The sequence below is a fragment of the Macrosteles quadrilineatus genome, unplaced genomic scaffold (genome assembly GCF_028750875.1).
Source record: "Macrosteles quadrilineatus isolate MER2022 unplaced genomic scaffold, UCM_ALF_1.0 Scaffold_13__1_contigs__length_4303367, whole genome shotgun sequence".
NCBI classification, from domain to species: domain Eukaryota; kingdom Metazoa; phylum Arthropoda; class Insecta; order Hemiptera; family Cicadellidae; genus Macrosteles; species Macrosteles quadrilineatus.
In genome coordinates this window covers 576,831-598,767 of record NW_026542606.1, presented here as the reverse complement: position 1 = coordinate 598,767, position 21,937 = coordinate 576,831, and the positions used below count along the sequence as shown (strand labels likewise).

Genomic DNA, 21,937 nt, shown 5'->3' with positions numbered 1-21,937 from the left:
TTGAAATAAGTAGGTTTTTTGGCATAAGGCCGTTTTTGCATGGTAACGGCGGAATGGTTAGTCTATGTTTCCCGAGACACCAAATATTTAATCACCAAACAATCCATTGAATATTTGTATTTAGTTAGGTTACATCTGATACCAAAAGTGTATGTTACTTGATTATACCACTCAACGCATTGCGCTTTCTCTCGTGCGTTCATGGTGCCTGCTTAATGACAGGGCAATGTTTTTAAATTTCAAGTTTCAAGCGACAACAATGAATCAGCTGATAGTTACAATTGATATTGAACAAAACTTCATGAGCTCAGTTATCATATGATCACCTTATAAAGAAAACTACTACAAATCAATTAAAGGTAATTTAAGCAAAATGGGGAAAATAGAAGATTGAAGAATTACATACGCTATCGCGCCTACTGGTGGGGTACTACTATAGTAGAAATGATAATACGTTTCAGAATGAATAGATCTAACAAAATAATTGAATGCCATTAATGACTAGGGATGATTTAAGGACATCATAACACATGTTATAAATTCCAGAAAAAAACTCCAATACTCCTAAAAACAGTTATTGAAACGGGTATACGTTGATCGTCATGCTATGGTTCCGGGCCAATGTGTTACCACGTCGCCTCAGACTTAGCCAAAGAATGAAGAGGGAATACAATACGCTCTCTATATTCTACCCTAAGACTAAGGAGAAACCTGATTCAACACCATATGCATGTTATAAATATACATTATAATTTTTTTTTTTTTTTTTTTTAAAAAGAGGTTGGTGGCCTCTTTTAACCTTGCATTTGCCCGTCCACATAGACTAAGCGCCCGTGCGTGGATCGTTTACGGCAAAGCAAGGAGTGAGCCGGTACATTACAAAGGTGAACTGTACTGATAAAATGTTATCGGCAGTGACCAGGATCCGAACCCACGACACTACTGCCTTGGGCCCGAAGTCCGCGACGCTACCGACTGAGCCACCGACTCACTAAAAGCTGTATTATGTCTGGATGTATTTTACCATTATTAAATTCTACGATAAACCACACTACCATAGAACATAAACTATACCATCATAACATGGTGTTCTTCTGTTTACAGCTGCGGGAAAGACACCGGCTACAATTTATGACGGGTCATATACCTTGATGGCTGTTTACAGGGTCTCGTTGACTCTTGGTTTATGACTTAAACTAGACGCTAGGAGTTCTTATTCACAATATAACTCAGTATTATTTATATTACTGCTATTGATCACAACTTAAATTACCTAAGAGTGCAAATATAAAGTTATAACTAAGTCATAATTGCATCTACTTGCAATTTTTGATAAGGTGCAACCCTATGTGAAGGTTTAAATTTAGCTTTTAGTTTTCATTTATGATACGTGAAGGGAAGATGTTTAAAATTCAATGTAAATTGTTCTATTAATCGTTTACAATTTGTATAAACCCGTGTAAAAATATAAAACCATAATTATGGTATGCACCATATGCACCATAATTATGGTATGGTTCGTGCAGTATAATTATGTAAATATAATATTTTTTTGTTATCTTTTTAAGTATATAGCACAGTATCTTTATATTTATTGTATATTGTTTGTTATATTACACACACATTGTTGGTTGTATGCACGTACCCAAATTAAGGAATAATCTATATATTAATAGGCAAGCATGTTTCTTTAAAACCTTTTTTCTCAGCTCATGTGTATCGTACGGAAAATCTACGCATACCGTTAGAAAGCTATTTTCCTTTAGGTGTTCAGAATCCCTTTATAAACTAAAATAGGCACAAAAATAAGCACAAAAAATGAATTTGAAATTTAAAAAAATTAACATGGGTTTTATGGGTTGCTATGGTGATGACGAAATAACAACAAAATATAAACAGAAAATCAAAACAAATGGAAGACATTCCAATCACATGTTTTATTTAACAGTGTGGGGTGAAAATAGAGAAGTTTGCACAAAACATACTTTTGGTCGATTTTTCGACCACGGGGCGTGCTCTCGTTAAACTAAATACTCTATATCACATTTGTCATCCAACCTATCACATATTTCATTTTTTGTTGAGTTATTTGTTTCTAATTGATTTGTTGAGTTAAATACTTACTTGTTTAAATTTCCAACGCCGTGGACTTAACATATTTCTGTTACAGATTAAAAAAAAACTTTACTTTTGTATTTTGTGCTATTTAAAACAAGCATTTTAATGGGGTTCATGCAAAGTCGGTTTGACGTAGGTAAGAAGCTAGGGTCCGTTGAAGGGGAGAGAAAGGGGGACATTTTTGGAAACTCTCCCTCCCCCAGAAGTTACCCTTACGCTAGACAAACATCCCTCATTGATTGTTCATATGTAGTTAGATACTGCTGGTACTCCTCTTGTGGTGTTTGGCTATCATTGTTGTACATATTTACTATACATTCAGTATAAATAAACCTGATTATTCTAACAAATTCTAATTTGTACAGAATGGATACATTTACGAAATCGTATGCATTATAATACTAAAGCGTGTGTATTTTATCATACATAGTGATTTTCAGTTACCTTCTACCAGCATTTAACAAATTCTACCATTGGCCAGACACTGATTCATGTGAACTATTATATTATTATCATGTAAAAAAATTATAAAGTAATATTTCTCGATATTGTCGAAAAATATGTTAAGTAAATGTTAATTACTTTTTTATCGATAGTTTATTAGAAACTTATTATTTATTAATATTAATACTTATAGAAAAATATTTAAAAATTGGAAAACATACTACACGTTTCTACTGTACTTCCCTTGAAAGCTTGTAATAGTGCTTGGTTTTGCGAAACCGACGCAGCGTGGTAAATGATTCAGACAGAGGGAGTATGAGAGTATAATGACAAAAATGATGACCTCTGGTACTGACTAAAATCAGATGTTTCTTCATCAAGAATTATTTCAAAATCACCAATGATAAAGGACAGTTGGTTAAGCTATATTTACATATCTGAAAAAAGTGTTTAGTCAACGTAACATTACATGCTTTTCTTGCTATATGGCTTTAAAAAAATATCGTGAAAAATTATTAATTCTTCGCCTATATTAAGATTTTTTCTACGATATCGCATTGAGATGAATCTAAGCTCTTTTTTGTTTGCTTACCATTCGTGTGTTAATAATTAATTGTTTTAAGTGGATTAAAGCATATCTACACGCGATTTTAAATATCCACGTCAAAACACAAGTTATATCAAATATTGACGACTTAGTACATTTTTCCAGACCGTACCAAATACCAATTTCATTTCATATTGACCCGCTCCCACTTTAACCCTCATATCGATTCGCAGTGTCCACATAACCTATATACTTATTTTTCAATTACACCAACGCTAAGCAAACGAAAGAAAGGGGAAAAGTTTGCAGGGTGGTGAAGCTCGGGAGAGGGTGGTTCTGGGGGGAAGTGGGGGCTGGACGTGAAACTGCCAAACTTTTTTATTTTGTGTTAGAGAGAGACGGAGCAAAGTTTGGTGGGTGGCGGGCGGGTCGGTATATAAGGGGTAAGGACGATCCCTGGGCAGCATAACCACCCTTGCCTCCAGGAGTGTAACACCCCCTGCCATCCACACCGCGATCTTTTTATCTTGCAAACGTTTTCTTCATCTCAAATGGTATTTAATGATTGTTCCAAATTAATACATGTCATCTAAAGTAGTATATTGAAATATAATATTAATTCTGATTCTTAATTTGAAATATTTAATTTAATCTTTCTCATTGTTTATTTTTAGGTGGTGTTATTTTTTAGTACGTGTCGTATAAATACTGTTGAATTTCGCTTGATATTCCAATCTTCAAAATGCAAATTAACAAGACACATTTCAAATTGACCAATCACCATCTATTGTCTACGTAATAATTTATTTTCGTCGTGCACTTGTACGGTTTTATATTCAACGTTTTAACCCGACAACACCTGAAAACTTCAGAAACTTCAATAAATTTAATTAATAAAATAAGAATTATTGAAAATATAAAAAAAAACTGTTGAGGAAACCGATAAACTATATCTATTGGGATTTCCCCTGCTGTATTATATCAAACCAAAGCAACGTACAAAACATTTTAACCATGCTAAATAATGTCAGAGAATAATATATTACTTAAGTCTTTATTTAAAACACATTTTTCCATGCATTAATAAAAAGTGTTGTACGTATTGAAATAATATTTTTATTCAGTTAGCTTTTAAAATAAAATGCAATTTTATAACAAATAAATTGGGTCATCAGGGGGTTTACACCCCTTTCAATCTATGAAAATAAATTATTTATATACATTATTTTACAGTATTTTCTACTATACTTGTAAACACTTATATTTGTCGATTTTCTTTAAATACTTATACCACTTTAATTAGAGCTCCCGTCACACTTTGGACCTATAATAGTGTTAAACGTAAAAGTCCAATAGCTGATTATGACGTATTTTCCGTTGTTACTTCCACATCCACTTACGACCAGTTGACAACCCCTGTTGGGTCTCCGGATTGGACCTCAACCCAGAAGATGGAAATCCCGACTTAGCCGAATCTATTAAGAGGCTTAAACCCCAATGAAGCCAACCCTTCTACACCACTCTGCCCCACTCTGATATTTTCTTCGCAAATCCTTTTAATTCCGGGTTGGTTGGGAGCTATTTTATTAACCTGGTGTTAAGCCGGGCTCTTGTTTTATACTGTACTCAAGCTGTGGATTATCCAAAAAAGGGAGGTTATCTGTGACCTTGTTGTAGGGAAGGACTGTTTTTGGCTTATGTTCCAAGACAAAATTACCAACTGTCTTGGCAAAGAACCTTTAAAAGGAAGTTAGATTGAAGAATAATTTATACATGAAAGGTTTGTTTAAATTAGATGCATATTAATAGATTTATTACGAATTATTTCACGAAATAGATGGAATTGGGACTAAATAAAATCGACCACTTGACTCTATCTACTTAAATCTTGACAATATTAATATAAGTATGCAGACTAAGGCTTTTTGTAAAGCAAACCAAAATTCAAATATAATAAATTAATCAAAACCAAGCAAAAGGCTTACTTTTATGTTATACTTAAGACAGCTAGAGTTTCTTACTGAAATGTATTTATCCCAGGTATATTTGTTGGTATATTGGAGTTCAACAGGTCAAGTTGAGACGTATGCATTTCCAAATTTAACCAAACAATACATTATGTAATGGATTAAATTACTTTTAAATGTACAGCAAAACAATAAGTATAGCTTACTGTTTTTTGCGAATTAATTATTTTGTAACTTAGATTAAAACCTAAACCTTTAAATATCAGGGTGTCCCACGAAATATACAATGCTTGATTTTATATTTATTCCCCATTTATAGACCGAATATTTTAATACTTTACACAATCTATAAATTATGTTTTAAAAATTCTAGGAACATTTTAGTTCCCTAACCCTTGTATAAACCAAATGGTGGCATATTGAAAATGTATTATTATCTAATAATATTAAGACTCTACTGTTAGGTTTATCATTAGGTTTTATTATAGTTTTCTGATGGAAAAGCCTCATTTTCCTTGTAAATGTCACTAAAAGTATTTTTAAAAACCAAAAACAGCATTTTTGATGTGTTTAATGTGTCATTTTTCAATATGCCACCATTTTGTCTTTTCAAGGGTTAAAGAGCTGAAAATTTTCCAAAATATTTAAAAAAATTACTTTATAAGTTGTGTAAAGTTTCAAAATGTTTGGCCTATCAATAGGCAAGATATATAAAATTAAACATTTAAACCTCTTTGTGGGACACCCTGTAATTCAGTCACGGTTACAGCATTATTGTTCGTTTGATATGTAACTGTATTGGTATGTAACTGTATTGGTATGTAACTGTATTGGCATGTAACCTTATTGAACATTAGTTATATGATTAAGATGACCCCAATCCTGTTTAAACATAATATATGCGGAAATGCTGACAACTAACTCCATACACTTCTTGCATCTTAAAATACACATCTGAACCAAAGAAATGACCGCACTGAGCGCGTTGTCCGAGAAGCGACGGCGCTGACAGGCAATATAGGTGCAGACTGTAGCGCGGGTTGCATCCACAGTGTAAGGCATCTCGCTAGCAAGTCGTCATACCACATTTTAAACGGGTCGCCGGAATTTTATCCCCCTGGAATTTTACCCCCTGGGCAAAGCTGACGTCACTATGACGTAGTAACCTGAGTGGCCAAAAGTTTGTTCGCGGCCGGAATTTTACCCCCGCGGATTTGGAAGTCTAATGAAAATAGTCAGAGCGTGATTAATTAGATTAGCGATAAAAACCGGAATTTTACCCCCTGTCCATATAACTAGCGTTTAGGCAACTGAAGATGTACGGGCCGGAATTTTACCCCCCGGAATTTTACCCCCGGAATTTTACCCCCCGGAATTTTACCCCCTGGGTGATTTTAGAAATTGAATGATTGATTTTCTTAATTCCTGTTTTTAATTAATTGTAAACATTTCATTATTTAGTAGCATATCTTATTTATTTATTTATATATTTATATTATTTATTTATTTATTATATTTATTTATTTTGAAATCTCAACTGAGTAAACAGAATTCGCTGTTTTATTTTGATCATATTAACCAACAGTTGGCTTCAAAGATCGAATCCTGACACTCGAATCTCAAAATTAATATTAAAACCCTGTTCGATTAGTTAATGTAACATATAAATTAAGATAGGCTACTTAATAATAAAATGTTTATCATTTAAAACTGAATGACGATAATTAATCATTCTCACTAATTTATATCTGGCCAGGGGGTAAAATTCCGGGGGGTAAAATTCCGGGCCGTACATTCTAGGTTTTTATAATTTGATGTGTTCTGATTAAACTCACAACCGTGAAAATATATGTTTAATTCCGCGTTTAATCCATCGAGCTGATGTCGCGAAACTCAAATGTTCGCGGCCGGAATTTTACCCCCTGGTTTGTGACGTCACGTTTGCCCAGGGGGTAAAATTCCAGGGGGATAAAAATCCGCTACCCCTTTTAAACAACTTTACGTAAACTTGTTTAAACCTAAATCCATATAAAGTATATACTTAATAGGATATTTACAATCATGTCACACTTAGAGTAGGTTTTATTAACCGTCTAGACTTAACAAGCATACGAATAGTATGGTCTTTTCACAGCAAGTACTGTTGAATGAGACTCGATGCCAAGAGATACTGACAGAAACTACATAATGTTTAACAAACAGTATAATGAAAAAATTCAAATAGAATAAAAAACATTCTTTAAGAGAAGGAACCAATGGGTTAAGTCATTTAGATGGATGACAACTAGGTTGCTCTTTTGTTGCGGAGACAAGCCAATCGTCTCAGGAAAGCTGTAAGATAACACTGATTTGGGTAAAAGTATTGTAGAATAAGCTATAATTAGTAAATATTCTGAAAAATATAAATTCACAAAGATAATAAAAGCCTGTTACAACACCTACATTATTTAATTTCGAAGCTCACTGGATATTCAAGCTGTTTGGGGACGTCAAATCTACACACTGTTGGTTGGTTGCATAACTGTATCAATGATAAACCAGTTTTATAATATTACATAACATACTATGACGTTCATCCAAACATTAACAAAAATCCGTTGTAAAACTCTCGACATTGAAGAGCAGAGTTCCAAATTCTTTGCTTGCTTTTGTAGCATCACCTACGCATCAAACGTACACGTATTTCGTAGGTTTTCAAAATATTTTTAAAAACGCATAGTTGATAAAACAATGTTCAGTGTCGAGAAAGAGTCGATTATTATCGGGTACAAGAAAACCCTGAGTGGACGGCAGGTACGCCGGGAGAAAAAATAAAAGGTGCGCAAGAGGCTACGATTGGGCCCGTCTCAACCCCTTCTTTCGCTGCCTCCGCCCCGGCCGTGGGTGGGGGCAAAAGTGGAAAAAGTCGCGCGAAATCCACCCCTCGGAATCGATAAGGGCGGACGCAGAACCCCTCTTGCCCCGCACAGCTATTCCGACCCGGACCGCGAGTAGACGTGCCGCTCGGTCGCTCCCTCGTCTTCGGGAACCTTCGGGCCTCCTCGGCTTCGTCCTCGGACTGTACCTCGGCCCCTAACGCCCAGAACTCTTCTTCGTACGGCCGGGATCGCTCTTCTGGAGGTGAGTCACTCATAAAACCGGACCGAACAAACTTTGTTTTTGATGGGATTTTATACTTTGTTGTTCGACTCTACTTAAGTCTGTGCAAAATTGCCCCCCCCCCCTCCGCGGGACTTCTTAGTATAACTAACTTTGACTTCACCCGCGGTTTTTCCGACGAGTAGTTTCCGAATAAAAGTTCAACGATAAAAGATTCGCGAACACTTAGTTTATGACAGTTGCCAAAGTTATCCCTCCCCGGAGTTTAAGTGGTATTTATGGGCAGTCTTCCTGGTGGATTAGTCGATGATTGTTGGCTGGTCGGTGTGGTAGAGTATCGTGGGATGTGTGGTGTAACTGTGATGTCGGTATACCATTAAAAGGGCGACATAATCAAATTATAGGGATACGGTGTATTTTGTTAAAATGGGATGGGTGTCGAAGTTAGATAGATCTGTATCATGTCTTTAGTACGGTCTGTAGTATGTGATAAGAACGTCGTGCCGCGGTACACAGTGGTAGGTAGACAGCGGCCGCCGCGTCAGTAGCTGCTATTGTTGTACAACAATACAACACGACACGGCCGCCGAGCGCTCCTCTTATCACAGCCCTGTTGTTATCAACAGTGTTGTCGCTCACTCCCTACAGCATATCTACTGTCTTACATTACTTATTCTTGACACGTGTTTCTGGTTTAAAATATTAGTTTGTGTAAGGTCTTGATTTTAAGGGTCCTGTAACAATCACCCACCTGAAAAGAAATGACGACAAGGGGCAAATTTAGTTATGTTATTATTTGTGAATAGTTTATGTTAGTTTTGTATTTAAAAAACAAAGAGTATTCGGCCCAAATAATCCATATGGGTAAGTGGTGTTTTATAATTTTCCATTTAAGTTAATGTACTAAGTTAAATTACTTTTCTTAGCTTAAAGTGGAATATATAATATGATACCGGTGTATTAAAATTTACAATTTTTTAATATTACCAGAATATTAGTTACATCATATAACTATTTAAACATACATCAAAATATACATTAAAAAAATAAAAAAATATTTCGGTATATTATCATTATGGATTTTATTTTGTTGTGCTACCATTTCATTTTTAATATCAATTTATTAACTTGCTATCCTACCATTTTCTGTTTGGAATTAATAGATTTTACTACCACTAATCTAAAAATAAGTTTATAAATTTCAAGTAAATTGAGTTGTTAATAGACTACAAACCGGAATTTACTGATTTTGATATGAAAGGCCACTATGTTATTTCGTGGTCTGCAGTGGCGCAGCTTTCTGGGTTCTGTAATACTTTTTTTAGAAAGACGCATAAAGTGAGCAAGCTTAGAAAATCAATCCCTACCCTTTTCTTCTTCATAAATTACCAAGCTAAAAAAACATTACACAAGTAATTTTTCAAATGATGTGTTTAACAATCGGACCATGATTAAAGGCGTTTAAATAGAAAATAAAATGGCCAGTTAGCACTACAAAATATATTCGTATGAATTTTAAAAACTTACTTGTAGTATTTAAATGCAAACATAAAAATAATGCTTCAATTTATTATTAACAAACTAACTTGTTTCTTTTTTGAGGATTAAAGTTTTTTTAATTCACTTTAATTAGTGTTTATAATAATGTAATGAATTTAAAAATGCAATATGGATAACTGTATAATTTTCACAACACTAACATTATTTTTAAGATCCCAATAATATTATTTTTCTATATTTTATAACTTGTAATTATTTTATACTCAACTAATACATTATTTTATGGCTATAGCAATTTATTACAACATTATTATTGCAACTAAACTGGTTATTGTAAAAATTCTCACAATTTTTGTCAACAGTAAATTTACTACAAAAACTCGATGGTTATATTGTTTGAATGAAAACATAATTTAAAATAGCCAAAATAAAATCTAGATTATGTAATCTCCAATCCGAAGCAGTGCAGTAACGATGATCCGCTGTACGGGTGTTGTGTGCGAGCCGCCGCTATGATGATTGCAGAGACTAAATGTCTAAATGTAAAGACTCCCCACGTGTGAAACCACAACCCTTACGCCAATCAACCCAATTCTCTCTCTGCTTATTATTAAACAATGTTACTGCTTTTCAGTTTGCATTAGTGTGTTTCTTACCTACAGACTAATGTGATTGAAATGCAGGTTTTGCCATTCAACCTACAGAATATGTAACGGTTTTTGTTTAAGTGGAAGTTTATAAATCGTAATTTCTGATTTGACTGTCTAGTATCTGAATAAAAAGTTACTATTTTATACAATTTAAAATATAATTTTTTGAATGTGCGTTTATCTATTAGGATGAAAATGTTGTACTGCTTTTTGGTAATAACTCTAATTTATTAAAATAAAAGATGAATTAACAGTATAATTGGAGGATTTGATACATAGTATTATTGAATAAGTAAAAAAAAAAAAATATTAAAGGTGCATTTCCTACAATTTAATCTTGGCTTTGTCAATTTATTAACCAGACACTTTTGTTAAACTTGTAAAATAAGGTAAGTTTATATAAATTAATACAGTTTTTTCTTTGGGCTGTCAATTAATACATGCTAGCCTATCAAATAAAAGAACAATACTAGATTGTAATAAGACCAGCATTTGGAACATTCCCTTACAAAAATTGAAAGCATCCAAACAAGTAGATAAACAAAAAAATATTATTGTAGTTTTTGTCGGGGGACCAATATGGTAGTAATTATATTATCTTTCGCGATTGTGATAAAATAATATAAAAGCAATGAACAGAAAATATGTAATTAGTTGAAGTATTCGAACCCTAAACTAATCCTCGGTTTCATTTTAATGTATTTTTTTGTAAATTTTTAAAATATTATAGCTTTTCTAGCTCCAATTAAAAATATAATCCAATGAGATTTTACTGTATAAATGGACCAGTACCTAGTGTAAATTGTATTATTTGTCATTCGTAAAATAAATGAACAAGAAAACTATGTTTGTTTAGTTGACTAATAGACTTTATAATATAGGCTCTACAATTTAAATATGACTGCTTTAGAAAATGTAAATTTTTATTAAAAAATTGTAAGCTCTTAAAATATATGATTTCATAAATAAACAATCAAATTTAATTCGTTTTAAGACATGAGTGGAATAAATGTGTTTTCACTTTATAATTTAAAACATAAGTTATTTAAATAAATCCTTATTAACATACATTAGTTAAATAATAAAAATTAAAAGGCAAATCTTAACTGCCCTTGACTGTATTTCTATACATAAACCAATAAAATTAATTTACAACAAATTATTTAGCTCTGTTTTTGAAAGGATGATTTTTTTAAAGAAGATGTCTGTTCTCAATAAAAGGTAGATCCGGGGAACGTTATTTCTATATAAAAAGGAAATATGCATTATAAACTATTGTTGTCACACACATTTAAAACATTAATCTAAAATGGGTTAATTTTAGTAAACGAAATGTTATACACACTATGTTTGGCCACATAACTACTAAACATTTTAATAATTGGGGTGAAACGAAACATTGTAAGACATTTTAATGTAGATATAGTGTAAAAAATGAAAGTTTTTCTAATTTAAATCATTTTGATAATATAAACACAGTACTGCCTACACAACAAATGTACATTGTACAGTTTGGCGCGCGCGGGATGGCAGTTTTTGCCGCCGACGGCGGGTGTTTGGACCCATGTAGCCCCGCAGTGATATGACTTCTTGCCCTACAAGGGCCGTCCCTTCACGCTATTCATGGCCTTTGCTCGCCCTCTAGTACGAGTTTATACTACGAGTGGTTCTGACACTTGGAACGCCATTTACCTCTGCTTTGATTGTCAACTGCGTGTAAGCGCCTTTCATACGTAATATGCCCGTGTATGGGGTAAAGAAGTAATTTAAAACATTTACGTTTCTTATACTGTTAAATTACCTTTACCAAATAAATGTAAGCTGTAAGTTTAATCTAGATATATGTGAACAGGATACTTCAATAACTTTGTAGACTACTGAAATCCTCTTAAAATATTTTCGCTTCATAATACTAAATAATGAAAGATCCACTATAAAAAGTAATGATAAATATTTTAATAAACAAATTAACATAGCTTACTTGGTCAGTTTTCTCCGTTTTATAAAGTAAAATGCGAGTAAATTTAACCGACGCAACCCAACAATTCAACAGACAAAAATATAAAAATATACTTCTTCGTAATTGTGTTACTAAATAACCAAAATTATGTGTCTATGCCAAATTCAAGCTATTATTTATTATAGAATTCGTGAAATTCACCACTATAACTGTAGGAATACTTATAAAAAGTCAACTTAATAAAATTATTTGTTTAGTGCTTATTACTGAATTTATATATTATTATTAATTATCAACCAACTCCTTTTAAAAATGGTCCGCAAAATACCAAATGAATGTGAACGATGTAAATGACGATAGAGGTTGCATATATTAATTAATTAAGAACAAAGCCACAGCCATCAATGATATATTTCTGTTGATTACTTTTAACAAACGAATGTACGTACATAACTGAAGTCATAAGAGCAAATTCACCCTCCTTTAAAATATAATCAATTCCACAAAGAGCTACTTACTCATGAAAATAACGTCAACTATTGAAACGGTCGTATTCCCAAACACAATTCGTATCATTATCAAAAACATTTTCTCATTTCACGCCGTAAATCACATTTCATCGCAATTACTAATTTGTGTAACAGTGTACAGTGTAACTACAATGCCAAATAATCATCACATGCTTACAGTAAATCTTAAGCATTGCAAACTTAAATAATCCAATAATTCCAAAGGGGGAAATACGTTCTGATTCGCTTTACAAGTAAAACCTTTTCATAAACGTTCCCAAACAGTGAAATTGCATCAATATATATTAGATTGCTTACCTTGCTTACGGGGAGAGGGCGAAATCGGTGAAATCGATAGTTTAAAAGTTAAATCTGAGGGCCATTGGCGGAGGAGACGAGGGGAGGGAGTATATCGTCTGAATCGCCTGATCTCAATCGGTGACATCTGCAATTCCACGTTCTATTCGAATGGAAATTCAGCGTTAATGAAGGAGCCCGACTCCGCGCGGGCCACCAATTATTTCAAATTCGGAGCTCAAGATGTCATTATGTACGTTGTGGAGAGCCTTTTGTGGCCTCTCAACCTGCGGTGTCCTCGTAAACCGATTGATGGTGTAAAACTACTTATTCCACGTGCTTGTCGTCGAAATAGGGTGAAAAACTGGGCAATAGTAGATGCACGCTTTTTAAAGTTAGTTTATTCATGCAAGGGAAAATGCTTAAAGATTATATTTAAGTGATGTTGTGTTTAAAATGAATGCACGTTTTGCTGGCTCATGGTTGGATTACCTGTTTTTGTAAAAGAACATATTTTTAAAATGTCTCCCATGCTAGTTTCAATAACCAAGAGAAAAGATTGTACATTTTTGGTTAGACATTTAATGATTACTAAAATATTACATTTTAGGCGTTTTTAAATTTATTTATTAGTTTATATTGATATACTAGATATATGAATAGTATTGTTAGTAGTGTAACATATTAAATCGTATGTATTCTCGATTATTTACCTTTTTAATGCATTCATTTTTGTTATTTTTTGTTCAACATTTTAAATTTCTCCATACACCTGTTATTGTTTGAAAAAATATATCTGTGAATTATAGTTATTGGCCACTTATTTAATTATTAGGATAGGGAGGTCTCTATTTTTCGTTCACAGTTTTTTGGAGTAAATTGTTGGTTCTCATATAATATTTGAATTGCCATCTAACTCGTTCCTCTCCAAATATTTAGGCTTTGGCGTCAGCTGTGTATGCATATTGTGTGTAGTTTACTTTTAAATTACCATGCAATTCTTCCTCTACTAAATAGAATTTGAGTATTTTTCTGCATACACATGCCCGTTATTAACTGTTGTTTGACGTATGTGTCTCTCGTCCGTCGACGTCGTGTAGTTGTTGACCAGATTGTCCCGTGCCCCCGGGACTCCTATAGTCCCTATCCTACTTTGTATGTATGTCGCAAGCCCCTACTCATGCATAAATATACTCATTACGCCCCCCCCCATACCCTTCCTATACTCTCGCACCTTTTTCAGAATTAACGCCCCAAATTGAATCACTTCAGTCTTCCGGGACGGCTTGAGATTGCGGTGTCTTTGCTGTTTAATTATTTCAGGCTTTGATTTTTTGATAAGGGGTTGGGTTGGTTAGCGTTGAGTTTCATATCAGTGTGCTTCTGTTACTTTAAAATCTCAACCAACATCATTTAATTGTTTAAATTATATTATTGTAAAGGGTGTCATGGGGCAATGTTTATTTACAATTTTAGAATATACGCTGTTTAATGCAAAGCTCAAGAAACTAGTTAAGTTTTAGTTATGTTTAGATTTCAATTAATGTTAACGATTTATTAACTAGATATCAAAGTCTTATTTATTTAACTGATCTCATGGATCTTCTATGTTCATTAAAACATTAATATAAAATGCAAACCCACTGTTAAAGATTTCATAAAGAGCAACAAATCACAACAACCAATCGAAGGCTGATCACAACACTGGTACACGGAAACACAAGCCTGGTTCATTTAAATTTAAAACAAATGAATTGGAATGTTATTTAGGTTAGGGGAGGAAATTAAATTTTTGCCGTAAAAGAGTTAAATACGTCGACTGCCAGTGAGGTCTTTGAAAATCACCGCCAATATTCGTTTGGTGGGCTTTTACCCTTAAATTGTTTTGTTTCGATTGGTTGTTCCATCAAAGTGCACGTGCTTACAGTGGAATACTGGGAGTGTCACTTTAAAATGTTTGTATTACAATAAACGAATGTAGTAATGTTTACCACTTAGCAGGAAATAATAGTCCAATAATCGATTACTGCATTGCAATTGATTAAAGGTAGCACCTCAATAGCTTTTGACATGTATATGTTATTTTTCTACAATAAAACCTTGTTTAATACAATTCATACCATTTGGTCAAAGGAGGGTTTCCAGTTTATGGAAATATGTATAACGGTTCATTAAGATTTAACCGACACTATTGTCTTAAATATTATTTAGTACAGTACTTGATATTTGTAAAGGTTGCATTTATTTACTAACATAGCAAATTTTACTGTATATTGTCATTCAAAAAAGTATACAAAATTTGTAATATATAGTTATATTACATCTTGTAACCTGTTCTTGACTAAAGTATGAACAGTCATAGAATCAATTCAGCAAACATTTTAAAATCAAATTTAAAAACACCATTTATGGAATTTAGATCGACGAACGTTGACTGGTCTTGCATTATACTGCGGTATTATGTTCTACATTGCGAAATTCGGCAAACTATTTTTTTTTTCACCGATAAATATAACGGTTCGTTCTCATTTCTTGCAAATTAGTTTTGGAGCCCTTCCAAATATTTTTAGTGTTATGTCACACTAATAACATTAGCCAAGCGTGGAAGTTAACTCCCCAAACATGGAGAGGCCAACAAGAAACACATGTGCCAACTTCCAAGATGGCGTCATCACAATCACAGCTGTCATTTAGATAATGCGAGTCGCCGCTATTCTCAATAAGCTTGGACAGATTGCTTCTGTTATTGATGTCAGCATTATCTTGATGATCGGTAGTTTGTTGTTCGAAGGGATGAAATATTAAATGCCTTAGAAACATTAGATCCAAGTAGGTAATTTATCACGAAATAAAACTCAATTGCAATAAGTAAGTAAGTCAAAATGGAGTTTGAAGACTCAAATTGGTTTCATTTTCTTGGGTTTCTCGTAAACAAAACTTAAAAAAAACCTTTTGTTATTGTCTTATGGGTACAATTTGTGTATACATCAAAACATTTTAATCTGCCGCTATCTGAATGATAGGTGTATTATATATTATTTAAGATTTAAAATGCGGTATCTCTTAACCACAATGGCATACATTATCTACATATTTATTTGTTAACATTGAATTAAGATTTTCCCAACACTTTGAACCAAAATATATTTTATAAAATAATATTAATTTACTAAACTTTTGGTTGTTGTAGCATTGCCTTGTTAGTGTTGATATTGTCTTTACAAGTATCCGAATAAATAGTATTTGGAAAGACATCTCTAAAAAAGTGGAATCTCACAATTATTTGCTCGAACGCCATTTGTTCCAGTAAAATCTACGCATATTCTTTAAATTGTAAAAACACAAAGAATCATAAATTAAAGAAAATTTCTGACTGCTTACGAACCATCCAACATAGAACTTCGTCACTATAAGGCGACGCGACAACCGCACGACATCCTATTGACTTGCATCTTCTACGCAAGATCTTCGGATCAGTTTTAAGAGCTTCATCAAACTTATAAAGCATTTACATTTACGATCGGCTTACCATATAAACAAGACCGAGTATATTGAACTGTAGGTTCCAGCCGCACAGACCGTTAAAGCGGCACTTCTTTGTTGTGGTGGCTCGTAAAAATATGCATTTTGCGAGGCAGCGATTTAATCAAAAGTTGGACGGCGGTGTCGATGTCGGAGCACCTGGGGGATTTTGGAGGGAGAATTTGGCGGGAAACATATGACATGGCATCGTCAGCAGTTGATTGCGAGAATCAGGAACTCGTTTTGAGCAGTATTGAAGTTCACGTGTGGAAATGAGACGAAACTACAGCGAATAAGAGAATATTTTATCGATACAGTAGCACATGGACTTATTGAGCCTTTAAGGAGAGTCAAACAAGATAAGTTACTTGCTCTGTTTAGCTAAACAGGTGAAATATCTTGAAAGAAACAATATTTTAGTTATATTAAAGCATAATCACCATGAGGTTACAATAAAAGACCAGGAATCTTCAGTCCTAAAGTGTGAGTGCAGCTGGTAATACGCGGTCCTTGGTGAGGTCGCTATAGCTGTAACATTACTGACCAGAACTTAGGAAAGAAAATGATAAGGTTTTATTTATACAGGTTTTTTCAGATGGGCTTCTGCCACTTCATAAAACAATACAGTATATCTAAAATTGGAAACTATTCTGTAAAATATTTACACAACAAGCAATGATTTTTTATCAAACTTTTATAGCAATCAAAGCTAAAAATAACAATAATAAACTACTATTAAGAGCTTATAGAATAGTCAGTGCGTTGATTAATTTTGTCTATAGGGCATATTCCACTTCCTGAACTTCTTTAATTTTGGACCTTTTTATCACAGCTCTTTCATAGTTTCATTTATTTATTAGGAATTGTCTAGAATGTTTTTTCCAAAAACATTTAATCACACGTCACAAATAAGAATTTAAAATGAGATGAAACACATTGTGCAATGAACACCGGGCCGTCATCCCTGCTGTTAGGTGACGTGCGTCACCGTAGGGACGTAACGTAAGGAGACGTGAGACATGGAGTTTGCGAGTTGGCGACCACAGCTGTCTAGGTGGTTCTAATTCGTTCCGTCAAGCAACAATACGCGCTTCTTATTGAGTTCAGTCTTAGACACTGTCACCACTAACGCCTTATTGCATTAACAGGAGTAGACTGAGACTGATGCTCCTCTTGTGGATGGACGAAACTAGCTATGTGTTATAAAAGTGTTCGGGGCGAAACTCTTACAACATTGAATATTTCAAGCTTGGGCTATCGTTATTATTTTATAGAATGTTTACGATGGACAGAAGTATTAGCTCCAAAGTAGCCGAACGTTTGTGTATCCGAGAGAAAAAAACTTCGTTGAAATATTTGTAATCGCAAAAACTAACTACAGCTAATTTTACTCTTGAAAACAATTAACAAATTGCATTGTTCAAACTATTTCTAATTTTTATTGTATCTTCCCCCGTAACTCTCTATTCATTGACCTGCCTAATATGAGCAAAAACAGTGGAGAAATGTATATAAAACTATCTATCAAATACGACTAATCATTTTGATGTATTGTTTCAACTGACAATTAGAGCTAAAATAATTAAAGTCCAATTAATTGTATAACCTCTTGTAGTTTTCATTTTATGTTTTTTATGCGTATAAATATAGGGCAATGTGTTATTTTATGAATTTTTATTTAATTATGTCACTCAGTTTACCTGACAGAGAGGTCTCTGTGTCACATCTTCGTCCAACTCAATCTAATAATATATTTGGCCCAATCTTCTCCCTACACAATTTTCTTTTAGGTTTAAGCGTTTCCCAGAGTCTCATTTCCCGATTGGTATTCATTATCCTGATCAAACAATGTTTTCATTGCTTCTTATGCAATGTCAAATAAGGTGTTTAAATTAAACAAAAAATACCAATCCTGTTTCAATAAATAACATAATTTTGCTGCATTTGTAATTCAAATGATTGCGTGGTTTTTATATTAGCAGACATGTTGAAGGATAAAGCTCGCAATCGAATGTTTTGATAATTTTTTAACCTAAGCTAGACAGTTGATGTTATTACACCCTGTGCATTATAGCTACGCACCCGAACTATGACGACAAAGCCTACATGATCGCGTTGCCGTGATGCAGTGATTACATGAGCAATCCACCGCCTCCACGTCGGAAGTGGCGGGGTCGGGCCGTGCCAGTCGCGGACTGGAGCTAGGGTCGAGGTAATTAGAAAAACGATTAACCACCTTCCGTGGCGTGTGTGGACCATCTATCGACTACACGGATCGCCAAATTGTTTACCGATTGATTCGCACGGTACCCAATCATGCATGGTGAAGATTCTTCTGAGATCAAGCAGGACTCAGATGATTTTCATGTTTCCTTTGATATCTCAAAAATCCGGAATCTGACAATCACGAGGTTTAGATTTTTGGGGGTTCCAAAACCTCTAATGGAAGTGTACATCGAATGTAGATTTTATCTTACAAATGTACTTTTTTGCTTATATTTCACGAACTTTCTACCGTACTTTTTAGTTGTAGAGTTCCCAAAAGCATAACATAGTTTGCATGAAATTAGTTTTGGGGTAGATCAGCTTAATACATTGGGAGATATATTTTTGGATGATGAATTGATTGCTGTAGGTCGTTTGTATAACATTTGGGAAACCCTACGTACTATATGAGTAATACTGTTTTTTTTTTATGTTTGGGTTTGGAGTGAATCTTAGTTTACTTTCACTTTTATTATACACATTTGTATATACAATTTAATGGATGAACCGGAGATTCGCTCCTCTTAGGTACGTAATTCTTTAGGGTAGTTTATATGTATCCTGTTGGTGGTTTTTCGTAGTAATCATTAATTCAAGTGAGTTCTTTTCTCTAAATCTTGTAAGAATTATGTTTAATGCCACAGGCAAAACTATTTGCTATTGTTTTATTTCACAAGATTAAAATTCAAATCGGTCCTTGTTTAATCAAATAAAGAATAGCTCTCTTACCTCAATCGACATATTTACATGTTCTTAAAATTAGAAACAAAAGTCAGGAGTTTACAACAACAAAATATGAATAGGCAAAATATTTCATATTTAAACTTCATATTGATGTAAATTACAATATTATGTTTCAAGCATTTTCCTTTTAATAACACGAAGACAAAATATAAGCGAGTGATGTCATTAGACTGCCTCGCGCACTCCAAATTGGCGAGTAGCGTTTGTCGCAACTTGTATAATTTGTTTTCGTATGCAATTCTCCTGAGGCGGCTGACATATTCCTTGCCTCTTAGGGTTTTAAAAGTTGTTTTCTAATTTGAGAAGCTGCCGCCGGGTCCCTATGCTGCCAACCTACATATTTCATGAGACAGCTACAGCAGTTCTACCAACCGCAAGTCACAATTAGTAGTGTCAACAGACTCGACTGGATTGATTACATTCATATGCGATTGCTGGTTTTACTGGGGAATTGGATACATTCTTGTGTTAATTTTTTTAAAATGTATTTTTTAGTTGAGCTACCAGGGTTGTTGGAATTTAACATGTTCTTTTTGATTGAACGATTTTAAAGATTAAGACATTCAGAGTAAAATAATGTGTTGAAATTACGCAGGTATTAACTAGCGAATACTTGATTACATTTATTAAAATTAAAAGACGTTTACTCACAAAAAGGCACGTTTTTTCTTACGAAGTAAGTACTGTTTCAATGGCTATTTAAAAGATTTGTAAATATTCTAATTCATTCCGGTGTTAACATTGAGAAACAGATATAATATGTTTCCTTCCATAATAAATCAGATGTACGGTAACCATAATACAATATTTTAAAAAGTAATATTTAGATAAAAGAGACAAAGTGTTTTTTGATAAACTCAGACATATCCACTGTCACTAAAGTTGAATTGCTTTTTATAGTCTTGGTATCATAGTCATACGTCACTTCTCTATCTCCATTCTTTAGTAAACATCTTTCTACAACGTGCTAAAACGCAATCCAAACACATAAATGTTAATGTAAGGGTGAAATGCCGTGTTAAGGGGCTGCACAAGGTTGTGATCATAAAAATGTATTTTATAGCCATAAAGAGGTGCAATAAATGCATTTTATTGCCGGTAGGTGGCAGCCTGTTTATCGCCATGTCAGAGTTGCCAACATCTGATTCGATAAATCACAATAACCCTCGTGTAGCTAAAGGTAACTTTGTCTTGCACTTTATTGAGATCTGATACAATGTCTGGACTTTGAGATATAGTGTCGGAGAAACTTATATAACTAGAACTATAGGTGACATACAACCTACTTTTATACTCTACCTGGTGTTTTATCAGAAATCTGCTAATGTCATAAATCCCTATACTCTGATTCAATAAGAAAAACGATCTTAAAACGTAATATTTTTTAATACATTTAATTTAAAACCGTTTTGATAACTATGTAACACATCCCTTTTACATACTTGTATTTCAACATTGTGTTTGTTCAGTTTACATGGCAGGTATAGACAAAACAAAATTTGTTCCAACATTTGATAACACTGATTCAACATGATACTAGTTACATGTTCCCAACATTTGACTACACTTATTCGATATGCTGAAAAGATTAAAGTTGTATGTTCCCAAAAAACTGCCTTCACTGATTTAACAGGCTGCGAAGATAAAATTTACATGTTTATTTTCTTTCTGTGGCGTAATGGTAAAATTTAGGATGTATTTAAAAATCAAATAATATTGTTTCCATGAAAGTTATTCTCTTTTATCTCCTCCCTACGTGCATATTTTCAAAAAGATAGGTACGTACTACTGATAGACGTTAGGTAGTATTCTTCTGTACACATAAACATTTCTTATTTTGTGATTTAATAAGTGGTAAAAACCCGTGGTGTGGTTTTCGTGAGTTAAAAGGTCGTAAGTTGAATAACTCCTATGATATTATTACACAGCAGTATGATTAAAATTACCGCACAAATTAAATAAAAACCCCGTAAATTAACTGCAAACTACTTTCTCAACACCGCTCCGTTCGTGATTAGGCGCGATCACGCTAACATTAAGGACTATTATTGCATGAGGCCAAACCGCCTTACACATGCAAAGACAAATAGTCCGCTCAATTTATGGCATGGAAAAATGATATTAATGTCTACGTTGGTGCCTTCTGCTCGTAAATAAATTACAGCACACGTATAAACCCCCTGCTTCAGTGATGGGGTTAATTATATGTTATGGATCCTTTGCACGATTTTAACCATCCTCGTTGTTTGAATAATGCTCCTAACATAATTTGTAAATGTTTAATTTTTGTAATAAGTATCTTTTTGGAATTAACT

General features: G+C 33.6%; 1 protein-coding gene across 5 annotated transcripts in view; it reads left to right on the top strand.

The window, feature by feature from the left end:
• Positions 1-8,180: 8,180 nt before the first annotated feature.
• LOC129004934 (myelin transcription factor 1-like) overlaps positions 8,181-21,937 on the top strand; it is a 197,071-nt gene continuing 183,314 nt past the window's right edge. For all 5 annotated transcript variants that reach the window (XM_054433652.1, XM_054433651.1, XM_054433650.1 and 2 more), the window contains exon 1: positions 8,181-8,196. The gene's annotated coding sequence lies outside the window, so the exon portion shown is untranslated. The remainder of the gene's footprint in view (positions 8,197-21,937) is intronic.